Raw genomic sequence first — 15,029 nt, forward strand, 5'->3', positions numbered from 1 at the left:
CACAAAATGAAGATTTCATTATAACTTGACATTCTGAGTTCATTTCATGAAACCTGCGCTTCCCCTATAAGAGTTCGACGTAACATTATAGGAAAACGTGTTTTCGTGAAGAAATCATGACAAACTAACACAAAATGAAGATTTCATTATAACTTGACATTCTGAGTTCATTTCATGAAACCTGCGCTTCCCCTATAAGAGTTCGACCTACCATTATAGGAAAACGTGTTTTCGTGAAGAAATCATGACAAACTAACACAAAATGAAGATTTCATTATAACTTGACATTCTGAGTTCATTTCATGAAACCTGCGCTTCCCCTATAAGAGTTCGACCTACCATTATAGGAAAACGTGTTTTCGTGAAGAAATCATGACAAACAAACACAAAATGAAGATTTCATTATAACTTGACACTCTGAGTTCATTTCATGAAACCTGCGCTACCCCTATAAGAGTTTGACCTACCATCATAGGAAAACGTGTTTTCGTGAAGAAATCATGACAAACAAACACAAAATGATGATTTCATTATAACTTGACATTCTGAGTTCATTTCATGAAACCTGCGCTTCCCCTATAAGAGTTCGACGTAACATTATAGGAAAACGTGTTTTCGTGAAGAAATCATGACAAACTAACACAAAATGAAGATTTCATTATAACTTGACATTCTGAGTTCATTTCATGAAACCTGCGCTTCCCCTATAAGAGTTCGACCTACCATTATAGGAAAACGTGTTTTCGTGAAGAAATCATGACAAACTAACACAAAATGAAGATTTCATTATAACTTGACATTCTGAGTTCATTTCATGAAACCTGCGCTTCCCCTATAAGAGTTCGACCTACCATTATAGGAAAACGTGTTTTCGTGAAGAAATCATGACAAACTAACACAAAATGAAGATTTCATTATTACTTGACATTCTGAGTTCATTTCATGAAACCTGCGCTTCCCCTATAAGAGTTCGACGTAACATTATAGGAAAACGTGTTTTCGTGAAGAAATCATGACAAACAAACACAAAATGAAGATTACATAATAACTTGACACTCTGAGTTCATTTCATGAAACCTGCGCTTCCCCTATAAGAGTTCGACGTAACATTATAGAAAAACGTGTTTTCGTGAAGAAATCATGACAAACTAACACAAAATGAAGATTTCATTATAACTTGACATTCTAAGTTCATTTCATGAAACCTGCGCTTCCCCTATAAGAGTTCGACCTACCATTATAGGAAAACGTGTTTTCGTGAAGAAATCATGACAAACTAACACAAAATGAAGATTTCATTATAACTTGACATTCTGAGTTCATTTCATGAAACCTGCGCTTCCCCTATAAGAGTTCGACCTACCATTATAGGAAAACGTGTTTTCGTGAAGAAATCATGACAAACAAACACAAAATGAAGATTTCATTATAACTTGACACTCTGAGTTCATTTCATGAAACCTGCGCTTCCCCTATAAGAGTTTGACGTAACATTATAGAAAAACGTGTTTTCGTGAAGAAATCATGACAAACTAACACAAAATGCAGATTTCATTATAACTTGACATTCTGAGTTCATTTCATGAAACCTGCGCTTCCCCTATAAGAGTTCGACCTACCATTATAGGAAAACGTGTTTTCGTGAAGAAATCATGACAAACTAACACAAAATGAAGATTTCATTATAACTTGACATTCTGAGTTCATTTCATGAAACCTGCGCTTCCCCTATAAGAGTTCGACCTACCATTATAGGAAAACGTGTTTTCGTGAAGAAATCATGACAAACTAACACAAAATGAAGATTTCATTATAACTTGACATTCTGAGTTCATTTCATGAAACCTGCGCTTCCCCTATAAGAGTTCGACGTAACATTATAGGAAAACGTGTTTTCGTGAAGAAATCATGACAAACTAACACAAAATGAAGATTTCATTATAACTTGACATTCTGAGTTCATTTCATGAAACCTGCGCTTCCCCTATAAGAGTTCGACCTACCATTATAGGAAAACGTGTTTTCGTGAAGAAATCATGACAAACTAACACAAAATGAAGATTTCATTATAACTTGACATTCTGAGTTCATTTCATGAAACCTGCGCTTCCCCTATAAGAGTTCGACGTAACATTATAGGAAAACGTGTTTTCGTGAAGAAATCATGACAAACTAACACAAAATGAAGATTTCATTATAACTTGACATTCTGAGTTCATTTCATGAAACCTGCGCTTCCCCTATAAGAGTTCGACGTAACATTATAGGAAAACGTGTTTTCGTGAAGAAATCATGACAAACTAACACAAAATGAAGATTTCATTATAACTTGACATTCTGAGTTCATTTCATGAAACCTGCGCTTCCCCTATAAGAGTTCGACGTAACATTATAGGAAAACGTGTTTTCGTGAAGAAATCATGACAAACTAACACAAAATGAAGATTTCATTATAACTTGACATTCTGAGTTCATTTCATGAAACCTGCGCGCTTCCCCTATAAGAGTTCGACGTAACATTATAGAAAAACGTGTTTTCGTGAAGAAATCATGACAAACTAACACAAAATGAAGATTTCATTATAACTTGACATTCTGAGTTCATTTCATGAAACCTGCTCTTCCCCTACAAGAGTTCGACGTAACATTATAGGAAAACGTGTTTTCGTGAAGAAATCATGACAAACAAACACAAAATGAAGATTACATAATAACTTGACACTCTGAGTTCATTTCATGAAACCTGCGCTTCCCCTATAAGAGTTCGACGTAACATTATAGAAAAACGTGTTTTCGTGAAGAAATCATGACAAACTAACACAAAATGAAGATTTCATTATAACTTGACATTCTAAGTTCATTTCATGAAACCTGCGCTTCCCCTATAAGAGTTCGACCTACCATTATAGGAAAACGTGTTTTCGTGAAGAAATCATGACAAACTAACACAAAATGAAGATTTCATTATAACTTGACATTCTGAGTTCATTTCATGAAACCTGCGCTTCCCCTATAAGAGTTCGACCTACCATTATAGGAAAACGTGTTTTCGTGAAGAAATCATGACAAACTAACACAAAATGAAGATTTCATTATAACTTGACACTCTGAGTTCATTTCATGAAACCTGCGCTTCCCCTATAAGAGTTCAACGTAACATTATAGGAAAACGTGTTTTCGTGAAGAAATCATGACAAACTAACACAAAATGAAGATTTCATTATAACTTGACATTCTGAGTTCATTTCATGAAACCTGCGCTTCCCCTATAAGAGTTCGACCTACCATTATAGGAAAACGTGTTTTCGTGAAGAAATCATGACAAACTAACACAAAATGAAGATTTCATTATAACTTGACATTCTGAGTTCATTTCATGAAACCTGCGCTTCCCCTATAAGAGTTCGACCTACCATTATAGGAAAACGTGTTTTCGTGAAGAAATCATGACAAACAAACACAAAATGAAGATTTCATTATAACTTGACACTCTGAGTTCATTTCATGAAACCTGCGCTACCCCTATAGGAGTTTGACGTAACGTTATAGAAAAACGTGTTTTCGTGAAGAAATCATGACAAACTAACACAAAATGCAGATTTCATTATAACTTGACATTCTGAGTTCATTTCATGAAACCTGCGCTTCCCCTATAAGAGTTCGACCTACCATTATAGGAAAACGTGTTTTCGTGAAGAAATCATGACAAACTAACACAAAATGAAGATTTCATTATAACTTGACACTCTGAGTTCATTTCATGAAACCTGCGCTTCCCCTATAAGAGTTTGACGTAACATTATAGAAAGACGTGTTTTCGTGAAGAAATCATGACAAACTAACACAAAATGAAGATTTCATTATAACTTGACATTCTGAGTTCATTTCATGAAACCTGCGCTTCCCCTATAAGAGTTCGACCTACCGTTATAGGAAAACGTGCTTTCGTGAAGAAATCATGACAAACTAACACAAAATGAAGATTTCATTATAACTTGACATTCTGAGTTCATTTCATGAAACGTGCTCTTCCCCTATAAGAGTTCAACGTAACATTATAGGAAAACGTGTTTTCGTGAAGAAATCATGACAAACTAACACAAATTGAAGATTTCATTATAACTTGACATTCTGAGTTCATTTCATGAAACCTGCGCTTCCCCTATAAGAGTTCGACGTAACATTATAGAAAAACGTGTTTTCGTGAAGAAATCATGACAAACTAACACAAAATGAAGATTTCATTATAACTTGACATTCTGAGTTCATTTCATGAAACCTGCGCTTCCCCTATAAGAGTTCGACCTACCATTATAGGAAAACGTGTTTTCGTGAAGAAATCATGACAAACAAACACAAAATGAAGATTTCATTATAACTTGACACTCTGAGTTCATTTCATGAAACCTGCGCGCTTCCCCTATAAGAGTTTGACGTAATATTATAGAAAAACGTGTTTTCGTGAAGAAATCATGACAAACTAACACAAAATGAAGATTTCATTATAACTTGACATTCTGAGTTCATTTCATGAAACCTGCTCTTCCCCTATAAGAGTTCGACGTACCATTATAGGAAAACGTGTTTTCGTGAAGAAATCATGACAAACTAACATAAAATGAAGATTTCATTATAACTTGACATTCTGAGTTCATTTCATGAAACCTGCGCTTCCCCTATAAGAGTTCGACCTACCATTATAGGAAAACGTGTTTTCGTGAAGAAATCATGACAAACAAACACAAAATGAAGATTTCATTATAACTTGACACTCTGAGTTCATTTCATGAAACCTGCGCTTCCCCTATAAGAGTTTGACGTAACATTATAGAAAAACGTGTTTTCGTGAAGAAATCATGACAAACTAACACAAAATGCAGATTTCATTATAACTTGACATTCTGAGTTCATTTCATGAAACCTGCGCTTCCCCTATAAGAGTTCGACCTACCATTATAGGAAAACGTGTTTTCGTGAAGAAATCATGACAAACTAACACAAAATGAAGATCTCATTATAACTTGACACTCTGAGTTCATTTCATGAAACCTGCGCTTCCCCTATAAGAGTTTGACGTAACATTATAGAAAGACGTGTTTTCGTGAAGAAATCATGACAAACTAACACAAAATGAAGATTTCATTATAACTTGACATTCTGAGTTCATTTCATGAAACGTGCTCTTCCCCTATAAGAGTTCAACGTAACATTATAGGAAAACGTGTTTTCGTGAAGAAATCATGACAAACTAACACAAAATGAAGATTTCATTATAACTTGACATTCTGAGTTCATTTCATGAAACCTGCGCTTCCCCTATAAGAGTTCGACCTACCATTATAGGAAAACGTGTTTTCGTGAAGAAATCATGACAAACAAACACAAAGTGAAGATTTCATTATAACTTGACATTCTGAGTTCATTTCATGAAACCTGCGCGCTTCCCCTATAAGAGTTCGACGTAACATTATAGAAAAACGTGTTTTCGTGAAGAAATCATGACAAACTAACACAAAATGAAGATTTCATTATAACTTGACATTCTGAGTTCATTTCATGAAACCTGCGCTTCCCCTATAAGAGTTCGACCTACCATTATAGGAAAACGTGTTTTCGTGAAGAAATCATGACAAACTAACACAAAATGCAGATTTCATTATAACTTGACATTCTGAGTTCATTTCATGAAACCTGCGCTTCCCCTATAAGAGTTCGACCTACCATTATAGGAAAACGTGTTTTCGTGAAGAAATCATGACAAACAAACACAAAATGATGATTTCATTATAACTTGACATTCTGAGTTCATTTCATGAAACCTGCGCTTCCCCTATATGAGTTCGACGTAACATTATAGGAAAACGTGTTTTCGTGAAGAAATCATGACAAACTAACACAAAATGAAGATTTCATTATAACTTGACACTCTGAGTTCATTTCATGAAACCTGCGCTTCCCCTATAAGAGTTTGACGTAACATTATAGAAAAACGTGTTTTCGTGAAGAAATCATGACAAACTAACACAAAATGAAGATTTCATTATAACTTGACATTCTGAGTTCATTTCATGAAACCTGCGCTTCCCCTATAAGAGTTCGACGTAACATTATAGGAAAACGTGTTTTCGTGAAGAAATCATGACAAACTAACACAAAATGAAGATTTCATTATAACTTGACATTCTGAGTTCATTTCATGAAACCTGCGCTTCCCCTATAAGAGTTCGACCTACCATTATAGGAAAACGTGTTTTCGTGAAGAAATCATGACAAACTAACACAAAATGAAGATTTCATTATAACTTGACACTCTGAGTTCATTTCATGAAACCTGCGCTTCCCCTATAAGAGTTTGACGTAACATTATAGAAAAACGTGTTTTCGTGAAGAAATCATGACAAACTAACACAAAATGCAGATTTCATTATAACTTGACATTCTGAGTTCATTTCATGAAACCTGCGCTTCCCCTATAAGAGTTCGACCTACCATTATAGGAAAACGTGTTTTCGTGAAGAAATCATGACAAACTAACACAAAATGAAGATTTCATTATAACTTGACATTCTGAGTTCATTTCATGAAACCTGCGCTTCCCCTATAAGAGTTCGACCTACCATTATAGGAAAACGTGTTTTCGTGAAGAAATCATGACAAACTAACACAAAATGAAGATTTCATTATAACTTGACATTCTGAGTTCATTTCATGAAACCTGCGCTTCCCCTATAAGAGTTCGACCTACCATTATTGGAAAACGTGTTTTCGTGAAGAAATCATGACAAACTAACACAAAATGAAGATTTCATTATAACTTGACATTCTGAGTTCATTTCATGAAACCTGCGCTTCCCCTATAAGAGTTCAACGTAACATTATAGGAAAACGTGTTTTCGTGAAGAAATCATGACAAACTAACACAAAATGAAGATTTCATTATAACTTGACATTCTGAGTTCATTTCATGAAACCTGCGCTTCCCCTATAAGAGTTCGACGTAACATTATAGGAAAACGTGTTTTCGTGAAGAAATCATGACAAACTAACACAAAATGAAGATTTCATTATAACTTGACATTCTGAGTTCATTTCATGAAACCTGCGCTTCCCCTATAAGAGTTCGACGTAACATTATAGGAAAACGTGTTTTCGTGAAGAAATCATGACAAACTAACACAAAATGAAGATTTCATTATAACTTGACATTCTGAGTTCATTTCATGAAACCTGCGCTTCCCCTATAAGAGTTCGACGTAACATTATAGGAAAACGTGTTTTCGTGAAGAAATCATGACAAACTAACACAAAATGAAGATTTCATTATAACTTGACATTCTGAGTTCATTTCATGAAACCTGCGCTTCCCCTATAAGAGTTCGACCTACCATTATAGGAAAACGTGTTTTCGTGAAGAAATCATGACAAACTAACACAAAATGAAGATTTCATTATAACTTGACATTCTGAGTTCATTTCATGAAACCTGCGCTTCCCCTATAAGAGTTCGACGTAACATTATAGGAAAACGTGTTTTCGTGAAGAAATCATGACAAACTAACACAAAATGAAGATTTCATTATAACTTGACATTCTGAGTTCATTTCATGAAACCTGCGCTTCCCCTATAAGAGTTCGACGTAACATTATAGGAAAACGTGTTTTCGTGAAGAAATCATGACAAACTAACACAAAATGAAGATTTCATTATAACTTGACATTCTGAGTTCATTTCATGAAACCTGCGCTTCCCCTATAAGAGTTCGACGTAACATTATAGGAAAACGTGTTTTCGTGAAGAAATCATGACAAACTAACACAAAATGAAGATTTCATTATAACTTGACATTCTGAGTTCATTTCATGAAACCTGCGCGCTTCCCCTATAAGAGTTCGACGTAACATTATAGAAAAACGTGTTTTCGTGAAGAAATCATGACAAACTAACACAAAATGAAGATTTCATTATAACTTGACATTCTGAGTTCATTTCATGAAACCTGCGCTTCCCCTATAAGAGTTCGACGTAACATTATAGGAAAACGTGTTTTCGTGAAGAAATCATGACAAACTAACACAAAATGAAGATTTCATTATAACTTGACATTCTGAGTTCATTTCATGAAACCTGCGCTTCCCCTATAAGAGTTCGACGTAACATTATAGGAAAACGTGTTTTCGTGAAGAAATCATGACAAACTAACACAAAATGAAGATTTCATTATAACTTGACATTCTGAGTTCATTTCATGAAACCTGCGCGCTTCCCCTATAAGAGTTCGACGTAACATTATAGAAAAACGTGTTTTCGTGAAGAAATCATGACAAACTAACACAAAATGAAGATTTCATTATAACTTGACATTCTGAGTTCATTTCATGAAACCTGCTCTTCCCCTACAAGAGTTCGACGTAACATTATAGGAAAACGTGTTTTCGTGAAGAAATCATGACAAACAAACACAAAATGAAGATTACATAATAACTTGACACTCTGAGTTCATTTCATGAAACCTGCGCTTCCCCTATAAGAGTTCGACGTAACATTATAGAAAAACGTGTTTTCGTGAAGAAATCATGACAAACTAACACAAAATGAAGATTTCATTATAACTTGACATTCTAAGTTCATTTCATGAAACCTGCGCTTCCCCTATAAGAGTTCGACCTACCATTATAGGAAAACGTGTTTTCGTGAAGAAATCATGACAAACTAACACAAAATGAAGATTTCATTATAACTTGACATTCTGAGTTCATTTCATGAAACCTGCGCTTCCCCTATAAGAGTTCGACCTACCATTATAGGAAAACGTGTTTTCGTGAAGAAATCATGACAAACTAACACAAAATGAAGATTTCATTATAACTTGACATTCTGAGTTCATTTCATGAAACCTGCGCTTCCCCTATAAGAGTTCGACGTAACATTATAGGAAAACGTGTTTTCGTGAAGAAATCATGACAAACTAACACAAAATGAAGATTTCATTATAACTTGACATTCTGAGTTCATTTCATGAAACCTGCGCTTCCCCTATAAGAGTTCGACCTACCATTATAGGAAAACGTGTTTTCGTGAAGAAATCATGACAAACTAACACAAAATGAAGATTTCATTATAACTTGACATTCTGAGTTCATTTCATGAAACCTGCGCTTCCCCTATAAGAGTTCGACCTACCATTATAGGAAAACGTGTTTTCGTGAAGAAATCATGACAAACAAACACAAAATGAAGATTTCATTATAACTTGACACTCTGAGTTCATTTCATGAAACCTGCGCTACCCCTATAAGAGTTTGACCTACCATCATAGGAAAACGTGTTTTCGTGAAGAAATCATGACAAACAAACACAAAATGATGATTTCATTATAACTTGACATTCTGAGTTCATTTCATGAAACCTGCGCTTCCCCTATAAGAGTTCGACGTAACATTATAGGAAAACGTGTTTTCGTGAAGAAATCATGACAAACTAACACAAAATGAAGATTTCATTATAACTTGACATTCTGAGTTCATTTCATGAAACCTGCGCTTCCCCTATAAGAGTTCGACCTACCATTATAGGAAAACGTGTTTTCGTGAAGAAATCATGACAAACTAACACAAAATGAAGATTTCATTATAACTTGACATTCTGAGTTCATTTCATGAAACCTGCGCTTCCCCTATAAGAGTTCGACGTAACATTATAGGAAAACGTGTTTTCGTGAAGAAATCATGACAAACTAACACAAAATGAAGATTTCATTATAACTTGACATTCTGAGTTCATTTCATGAAACCTGCGCTTCCCCTATTAGAGTTCGACCTACCATTATAGGAAAACGTGTTTTCGTGAAGAAATCATGACAAACTAACACAAAATGAAGATTTCATTATAACTTGACATTCTGAGTTCATTTCATGAATCCTGCGCTTCCCCTATAAGAGTTCGACGTAACATTATAGGAAAACGTGTTTTCGTGAAGAAATCATGACAAACTAACACAAAATGAAGATTTCATTATAACTTGACATTCTGAGTTCATTTCATGAAACCTGCGCTTCCCCTATAAGAGTTCGACCTACCATTATAGGAAAACGTGTTTTCGTGAAGAAATCATGACAAACTAACACAAAATGAAGATTTCATTATAACTTGACACTCTGAGTTCATTTCATGAAACCTGCGCTTCCCCTATAAGAGTTTGACGTAACATTATAGAAAGACGTGTTTTCGTGAAGAAATCATGACAAACTAACACAAAATGAAGATTTCATTATAACTTGACATTCTGAGTTCATTTCATGAAACGTGCTCTTCCCCTATAAGAGTTCAACGTAACATTATAGGAAAACGTGTTTTCGTGAAGAAATCATGACAAACTAACACAAAATGAAGATTTCATTATAACTTGACATTCTGAGTTCATTTCATGAAACCTGCGCTTCCCCTATAAGAGTTCGACCTACCATTATAGGAAAACGTGTTTTCGTGAAGAAATCATGACAAACAAACACAAAATGAAGATTTCATTATAACTTGACATTCTGAGTTCATTTCATGAAACCTGCGCTTCCCCTATAAGAGTTCGACCTACCATTATAGGAAAACGTGTTTTCGTGAAGAAATCATGACAAACAAACACAAAATGAAGATTTCATTATAACTTGACATTCTGAGTTCATTTCATGAAACCTGCGCTTCCCCTATAAGAGTTCGACCTACCATTATAGGAAAACGTGTTTTCGTGAAGAAATCATGACAAACAAACACAAAATGATGATTTCATTATAACTTGACATTCTGAGTTCATTTCATGAAACCTGCGCTTCCCCTATAAGAGTTCGACGTACATTATAGGAAAACGTGTTTTCGTGAAGAAATCATGACAAACTAACACAAAATGAAGATTTCATTATAACTTGACATTCTGAGTTCATTTCATGAAACCTGCGCTTCCCCTATAAGAGTTCGACCTACCATTATAGGAAAACGTGTTTTCGTGAAGAAATCATGACAAACTAACACAAAATGAAGATTTCATTATAACTTGACATTCTGAGTTCATTTCATGAAACCTGCGCTTCCCCTATAAGAGTTCGACGTAACATTATAGGAAAACGTGTTTTCGTGAAGAAATCATGACAAACTAACACAAAATGAAGATTTCATTATAACTTGACATTCTGAGTTCATTTCATGAAACCTGCGCTTCCCCTATAAGAGTTCGACCTACCATTATAGGAAAACGTGTTTTCGTGAAGAAATCATGACAAACTAACACAAAATGAAGATTTCATTATAACTTGACATTCTGAGTTCATTTCATGAAACCTGCGCTTCCCCTATAAGAGTTCGACGTAACATTATAGGAAAACGTGTTTTCGTGAAGAAATCATGACAAACTAACACAAAATGAAGATTTCATTATAACTTGACATTCTGAGTTCATTTCATGAAACCTGCGCTTCCCCTATAAGAGTTCGACGTAACATTATAGGAAACCGTGTTTTCGTGAAGAAATCATGACAAACTAACACAAAATGAAGATTTCATTATAACTTGACATTCTGAGTTCATTTCATGAAACCTGCGCTTCCCCTATAAGAGTTCGACGTAACATTATAGGAAAACGTGTTTTCGTGAAGAAATCATGACAAACTAACACAAAATGAAGATTTCATTATAACTTGACATTCTGAGTTCATTTCATGAAACCTGCGCGCTTCCCCTATAAGAGTTTGACGTAACATTATAGAAAAACTTGTTTTCGTGAAGAAATCATGACAAACTAACACAAAATGAAGATTTCATTATAACTTGACATTCTGAGTTCATTTCATGAAACCTGCTCTTCCCCTACAAGAGTTCGACGTAACATTATAGGAAAACGTGTTTTCGTGAAGAAATCATGACAAACAAACACAAAATGAAGATTACATAATAACTTGACACACTGAGTTCATTTCATGAAACCTGCGCTTCCCCTATAAGAGTTCGACGTAACATTATAGAAAAACGTGTTTTCGTGAAGAAATCATGACAAACTAACACAAAATGAAGATTTCATTATAACTTGACATTCTGAGTTCATTTCATGAAACCTGCGCTTCCCCTATAAGAGTTCGACCTACCATTATAGGAAAACGTGTTTTCGTGAAGAAATCATGACAAACAAACACAAAATGAAGATTTCATTATAACTTGACACTCTGAGTTCATTTCATGAAACCTGCGCTACCCCTATAAGAGTTTGACGTAACATTATAGAAAAACGTGTTTTCGTGAAGAAATCATGACAAACTAACACAAAATGCAGATTTCATTATAACTTGACATTCTGAGTTCATTTCATGAAACCTGCGCTTCCCCTATAAGAGTTCGACCTACCATTATAGGAAAACGTGTTTTCGTGAAGAAATCATGACAAACTAACACAAAATGAAGATTTCATTATAACTTGACACTCTGAGTTCATTTCATGAAACCTGCGCTTCCCCTATAAGAGTTCGACGCAACATTATAGAAAGACGTGTTTTCGTGAAGAAATCATGACAAACTAACACAAAATGAAGATTTCATTATAACTTGACATTCTGAGTTCATTTCATGAAACCTGCGCTTCCCCTATAAGAGTTCGACCTACCATTATAGGAAAACGTGTTTTCGTGAAGAAATCATGACAAACTAACACAAAATGAAGATTTCATTATAACTTGACATTCTGAGTTCATTTCATGAAACGTGCTCTTCCCCTATAAGAGTTCAACGTAACATTATAGGAAAACGTGTTTTCGTGAAGAAATCATGACAAACTAACACAAATTGAAGATTTCATTATAACTTGACATTCTGAGTTCATTTCATGAAACCTGCGCTTCCCCTATAAGAGTTCGACGTAACATTATAGAAAAACGTGTTTTCGTGAAGAAATCATGACAAACTAACACAAAATGAAGATTTCATTATAACTTGACATTCTGAGTTCATTTCATGAAACCTGCGCTTCCCCTATAAGAGTTCGACCTACCATTATAGGAAAACGTGTTTTCGTGAAGAAATCATGACAAACAAACACAAAATGAAGATTTCATTATAACTTGACACTCTGAGTTCATTTCATGAAACCTGCGCGCTTCCCCTATAAGAGTTTGACGTAACATTATAGAAAAACGTGTTTTCGTGAAGAAATCATGACAAACTAACACAAAATGAAGATTTCATTATAACTTGACATTCTGAGTTCATTTCATGAAACCTGCTCTTCCCCTTTAAGAGTTCGACCTACCATTATAGGAAAACGTGTTTTCGTGAAGAAATCATGACAAACTAACACAAAATGAAGATTTCATTATAACTTGACATTCTGAGTTCATTTCATGAAACCTGTGCTTCCCCTATAAGAGTTCGACCTACCATTATAGGAAAACGTGTTTTCGTGAAGAAATCATGACAAACAAACACAAAATGAAGATTTCATTATAACTTGACACTCTGAGTTCATTTCATGAAACCTGCGCTTCCCCTATAAGAGTTTGACGTAACATTATAGAAAAACGTGTTTTCGTGAAGAAATCATGACAAACTAACACAAAATGCAGATTTCATTATAACTTGACATTCTGAGTTCATTTCATGAAACCTGCGCTTCCCCTATAAGAGTTCGACCTACCATTATAGGAAAACGTGTTTTCGTGAAGAAATCATGACAAACTAACACAAAATGAAGATTTCATTATAACTTGACATTCTGAGTTCATTTCATGAAACCTGCGCTTCCCCTATAAGAGTTCGACGTAACATTATAGGAAAACGTGTTTTCGTGAAGAAATCATGACAAACTAACACAAAATGAAGATTTCATTATAACTTGACATTCTGAGTTCATTTCATGAAACCTGCGCTTCCCCTATAAGAGTTCGACGTAACATTATAGGAAAACGTGTTTTCGTGAAGAAATCATGACAAACTAACACAAAATGAAGATTTCATTATAACTTGACATTCTGAGTTCATTTCATGAAACCTGCGCTTCCCCTATAAGAGTTCGACGTAACATTATAGGAAAACGTGTTTTCGTGAAGAAATCATGACAAACTAACACAAAATGAAGATTTCATTATAACTTGACATTCTGAGTTCATTTCATGAAACCTGCGCGCTTCCCCTATAAGAGTTTGACGTAACATTATAGAAAAACTTGTTTTCGTGAAGAAATCATGACAAACTAACACAAAATGAAGATTTCATTATAACTTGACATTCTGAGTTCATTTCATGAAACCTGCTCTTCCCCTACAAGAGTTCGACGTAACATTATAGGAAAACGTGTTTTCGTGAAGAAATCATGACAAACAAACACAAAATGAAGATTACATAATAACTTGACACACTGAGTTCATTTCATGAAACCTGCGCTTCCCCTATAAGAGTTCGACGTAACATTATAGAAAAACGTGTTTTCGTGAAGAAATCATGACAAACTAACACAAAATGAAGATTTCATTATAACTTGACATTCTGAGTTCATTTCATGAAACCTGCGCTTCCCCTATAAGAGTTCGACCTACCATTATAGGAAAACGTGTTTTCGTGAAGAAATCATGACAAACAAACACAAAATGAAGATTTCATTATAACTTGACACTCTGAGTTCATTTCATGAAACCTGCGCTACCCCTATAAGAGTTTGACGTAACATTATAGAAAAACGTGTTTTCGTGAAGAAATCATGACAAACTAACACAAAATGCAGATTTCATTATAACTTGACATTCTGAGTTCATTTCATGAAACCTGCGCTTCCCCTATAAGAGTTCGACCTACCATTATAGGAAAACGTGTTTTCGTGAAGAAATCATGACAAACTAACACAAAATGAAGATTTCATTATAACTTGACATTCTGAGTTCATTTCATGAAACGTGCTCTTCCCCTATAAGAGTTCAACGTAACATTATAGGAAAACGTGTTTTCGTGAAGAAATCATGACAAACTAACACAAATTGAAGATTTCATTATAACTTGACATTCTGAG

Source organism: Paramormyrops kingsleyae, chromosome 13 (genome assembly GCF_048594095.1).
Source record: "Paramormyrops kingsleyae isolate MSU_618 chromosome 13, PKINGS_0.4, whole genome shotgun sequence".
In the NCBI taxonomy this organism is placed as follows: Eukaryota; Metazoa; Chordata; class Actinopteri; order Osteoglossiformes; family Mormyridae; genus Paramormyrops; species Paramormyrops kingsleyae.